The sequence below is a fragment of the Alosa pseudoharengus genome, unplaced genomic scaffold (genome assembly GCF_046254945.1).
Source record: "Alosa pseudoharengus isolate Yale_2024_CS ecotype anadromous, Long Island Sound unplaced genomic scaffold, YU_APseudo_1.1 YU_APseudo_1.1_scf_2, whole genome shotgun sequence".
Taxonomy (NCBI): domain Eukaryota; kingdom Metazoa; phylum Chordata; class Actinopteri; order Clupeiformes; family Clupeidae; genus Alosa; species Alosa pseudoharengus.
In genome coordinates, this window is record NW_027468663.1 from 49,171,268 (window position 1) to 49,176,203 (window position 4,936).

Here is a 4,936-nt window from a genome sequence, read left to right on the forward strand (position 1 = left end):
TGTGCGGACCGTGCCACTTGCTTGAATTGTGTCTTCTATTTGAGGGGAAGTGAACTTTTTTTCATGTGAAGTTGCAGCCTGTATAGGCTAGTCCTAAAAAAGTGTAGGCTATACCCTACCCAGCGGGCTCCTTGATGTCAATTTGATGTCAAGAATTAGTCAAGGCTTTGACCACCATGTTGAGCATAATTTCATACTATTTTAGCTTTACAAGCTGGCTTGCTTGTGATTGTAAAGAGGTCCAACAGGGACATGTAGCCTAGTCACTATAAAACTTGGGTCAATCTGATTAATGTTAAATCAGTCAAATTGATCTGAAATTGACGTCACACCATAATATGAGAATCATAATAATCACAATAGTAGTAATAATAGCCCACTAGGCTAATGTTACTATTGTTTGTACACTTCTATCAATCTGTTTAGTAGCCATTTCAATGTAACAGTCTAAAATGGCAACAGTTAATCATTTTCACATAGGCTACGATTGTTTTTAACGTTCTTGATAAGCACGGTGCACACACAGTAATTCCCATCCCCCACCTCTGATTGACATTTCAACTCCAGCCACCAGTAACTTCAACCGTCACTTTTCTGTCATGCAGCTGACTGTAAACCATAGACTGTATATATATACAGTCTATGGTGTAAGCTGTACAAACTCTGCCTGTCCTTATCATTCAAGGTAAGAATTACAGTCCTTTTTATGTCAATTGAAAACGGGAATTTATTAGAAATATAGCTTTTATTGTTTTCATAATGGAATGTTAACCAAATATGTTAGAATTAGCTAGCAATTAGCTAGCGAGCTAACATCGCTAACGTTAGCGATGTTAGCTGTGAATGTTAGCTTTTCCAGTAACTAACTTCACCATTATGTGGAATATCTGGAATGATAGTTAATATCATATCTAGCAATAATTCTGTCTGAGATGTCGTTATGAATGTAGAGTTTTAGTTTGAATGAAATATCTGGCACAAGTAGGTTAGCTCTAGCTAACTTAGCTAGCTGCTACATTTAAAGTGTCTGTTACCATGAAGGCTAACATTACAGACACCAGACACAGATGAAAGTTGTTAACGTTACCTTGCTAACTTGGGGTGTGTGTGTGTGTGTGTGTGTGGGGGGTGGGGGGGGGGTACTTGCTCTGAGGCGTGTGTTTATTTAACATGCATGTGAGTGTAGTAGTGCTTCAGTGATGGTCTTTTCATGTTCTGTGTGTTTTTCCATTTATTAATCTTAGTCTCCTTCTGTTCCCTCTGTTTACAGACTGTGTGTTATGAGGACTGCTTCCCTGAGAATGCTGAGTGCATTCTGGAATATTCCAAATGTGTGCCACCTCCATACGGACGCTGCAAGAGAGTTCACTCATCAGGTAGAGACACACACACACATACACGTAGAATCGCATTAGGGCTGTAACGATATGCGATTTGAAACCGAAATCGCGATACTCATATCCACAAACTTGTGTCGTGGTGTGAAAAGGCAGAACCGCGACAAACACTTTCTAGTGTTTCACACAGCGCTTTGCAGCTTATGAACAACACACATCTCCCGCTTTACTTACCGGTAGCCTACCTTGTCCAAAAATACATAAATAAATCATAATTTCGCACCGCTCATTACTTTTATTGTAGACTATGCTTGCAACTTCCCCCTCTCCTTGCCCCGCTCTCTCTCAATGGACACGCGCGACTCAGCCTGCACAATCCAAATAAAGCATTCACAATCGTGAAAGCATGGATGCATACTGTAAAGACTAACTGACGACTAGGTAATTACTATTACATTTATGCTCTGCTTAGCATCATTATGCTACACATATTTGTTTGAAACTCTTGCATTCAAGTTGACTGAGCATCCCAATACCAATGTTTCCCAAAAGTGCCTGTCCCAAGGAGAACAAGTATTACCTTGAAACTTAAACACACATGGGGAAACTGAACAGTCCAATCAGTAGACTATGATAAGCTAGCCAACTATGCTACTTTGTTTACAATATTTCCAGGCTTCAACCAGACAGCTGAATTAAAGAGGTAGAGTTGTAATAGAAATAGTAGGCCTAGGCTATAGGCTATTCTGCATAAAGTGTACTGTCATAAACAAATTTAGACAAATTTAGTATTCTCGCTTTTTATATCAGGATACATTTACAGATATCAGGATATATATATACAGATATGTTATATTATAGTATATTATATTATAATCCTCTGGTGTTCCAAGGTAGGCTATTGCACCCCCCCTTCAAAAAAAAAAAAAAAGTCGAGGTTCGATCGAACTGTGGGTCAAAAATCATAATGCAAACCGAATCGTGTGGTTGGTGTATCGTTACAGCCCTAAATCGCATAACATTATAATATTTGAGGATGTATTTGTGTCTGTAACTGTGTTTAGTTTATCCCCTGTTTATGTGTCTGTTGCTATGTGTGCTCCATCAACTGTCTAGGTCAAAGTTGGTCTGTCCTGATGGCACTACCTACTACTTGATGATGTCTAGTAGCCATCGCTGCTGCCTTCAACGCGGTGTAAGTGTTTGTGTTTTGAATATATTTTTTTTCCATGGTGAGGGCTATGGGGTATGTTATTGTGCATGCTCTAATTTGTTTGACATATGTGCTATGTAATGCATTAAAGGTTGTATCAGCGATTTCAGGCCCAAAAAAGGCCCAAACATAAATTATCACATTCATCTAATCTTTCCTAATGATCCGCTAGCTGTCTGCCCCATAAGCAGGCCGTCAAAAAAACCGCGTCTCTGTAGGCAGCCTAGGCTCTGAGATCTGTACACAAAAACAATTGCTACCAACAAGGGTTGGCAAACTCTCAGGCAAAATAAAGTATTTCAACCAATAACCGACAAGATGCGCGTTTAGGAGAGTTTTAATTGAAAGGGAGTGAGGGGGAGGGAGTAGCGAGCTAGCTATCGCTGATACAACCTTTAATACAGAAATTAATCATGATTATTGCAGCTACTTAAAATGGTCTTGAATTTTGCAATTTAGTCACGTTTACCATTGTGTTGGTGGTAATGTGAGCAGTGAATATCTGCCAAACTGATCATAATCATTATTTAAAAAATTGTACAGCAACTCAATTTATTGTACAGCATGCATAATTTGGTTTAATCCTATCTTTTATTGACAGAGTCCTCACAAATAAACTGATATCAAGAATTAACATAGATGGTGATGGTGGCAAGTGTGCCTTCAGAAGGTATTTATAATTTATTTTTGTACACCAGATTGACTTACCTTTCCTTTTTTTTTAATGCTATGATTTTTATCTTAATCAACAATAACCAGATGTATGACAAATGGTGTTTTATTTTTTTTTAGGTGCCACCCAGCAGTCCCAGCCTGCTTTTGCAAGTCCGATGGGGGATGATCGATCTATGTTAAGGTCCTGTAAGCAAGAAGGCAAGTGCTGCTGCAGGCAATGTTGCGATAAGGTATGATATCACACAGACATACTACTGCTCAGAAGTGTAGGGTCACTGTGAAATGTGACCCTGCAAGGCAAAACCAGTCGTTTTGGTAAAATTTACAAAATTAAGTTAATGTGCTCACATGAACGGCCATTGACTAAGCTTTCCAACGATATGTATATCAAGGGTATGGCAAAAAGTATCGCTAACATAACCGCATCCAAAGTTGGCATGGTTCTCCTGTCACAATACGCCAGAAGAAGAGAAAATCACCTTTTTAAGTAAATTGTCACGTGCGATAGTGTGAGGACACAGCAATTATTAGCCTTACGGTAGCGTGACTTTGAAGCGGATGACTGACTATGTCCAGTTTTATCAACCGAGTGAGTGTCTTTTTCTGCCCCCTAGTTAATACCTGGGACGGTCATACGGTGTCACTATAGAATAGAATTAATGTATTTTGGGGGAAGTAAGGGGAGAAGAAGTTCTGTGTACACAGATTGTGTAGGCTATAGGCCCACTTTTAAAATGTGCTACGTTAATGGAAAACTTTTCCTGGTCCGTAAAATGACGCCAGGATATTTCTAAAAGTTTGTGCTTTTGACCGTTAGTGCCCTGAAAGGCAAGTCTTTCACATTCATATTCGGTTACATCTGCCAAGAACGATAGAGAGCTTACACATTGAGTAACGAGTAGCCTAATGAGTAAATTTTAGCTCTACTGTAAAACCTTATAGCGGTGTGAACAAAAGGAATGGCTGCTAACTGTGTTGAATCTTCACCTAAATAAAGTCAGGGTTTAACAGTCAAAACGTATGTTTATCCGTGAAATTTGTTCACAATATGAAAGTGTAGACTGTATACTGTCAAATTATGCGAAAACGTGAAATTCAACATTTTAACCCGTACGTTTGTTTGTCGTGGATTTTCTCAAAATAGCAATGTGCGCAAAGTGACTGGTTTCGCCTTGCAGGGTCACATATAAAGTTTGGGGTACACTTAGAAATGTCCGGTGCTTTTCTTTTGATGAAGAGGATATTTGTGACCCGGCAAGGCGAAACCAGTCGTCTTGCGCACTTTGCTATTTTGAGAAAATCCACGATAAACAGACGTACGGGTTAAAATGTTGAATTTCCCATTTTCACATAATTCGACAGTATACAGTCTACATTTTCATATTTCATTTTCAAATTTCACGGATGAACATACATTTACTGTTAAACCCTGACTTTATTTAGGTGAAGATTCAACACATTAGCTTATTCTCTTTGTCCACGCCGCTATAAGGTTTTACGGTATAGCTAAAATTTACTCATTACTCATTACTCAATGTGTGAGCTCTCTCCATCATTCTTGGCAGATGTAACCGAATATGAATGTGAAAGACTTGCCTTTCAGGGCACGAACGGTCAAAAGCACGAACTTTTAGAAATATCCTGGCGTCATTTTACATTAATTATATTATATAGTGACACCTTATGACCGTCTCAGGTATTAACTAGGGGG

At 38.9% G+C, this 4,936-nt stretch overlaps 1 long non-coding RNA gene across 1 annotated transcript; it reads left to right on the forward strand.

Moving 5' to 3' along the window:
- Window positions 1-2,465: 2,465 nt before the first annotated feature.
- LOC143135357 (uncharacterized) lies at window positions 2,466-3,390 on the forward strand. The gene is made up of 3 exons (XR_012988911.1): window positions 2,466-2,532; window positions 3,152-3,220; window positions 3,343-3,390. It is a non-coding gene; the product is annotated as an uncharacterized LOC143135357 (long non-coding RNA).
- Window positions 3,391-4,936: the final 1,546 nt, after the last annotated feature.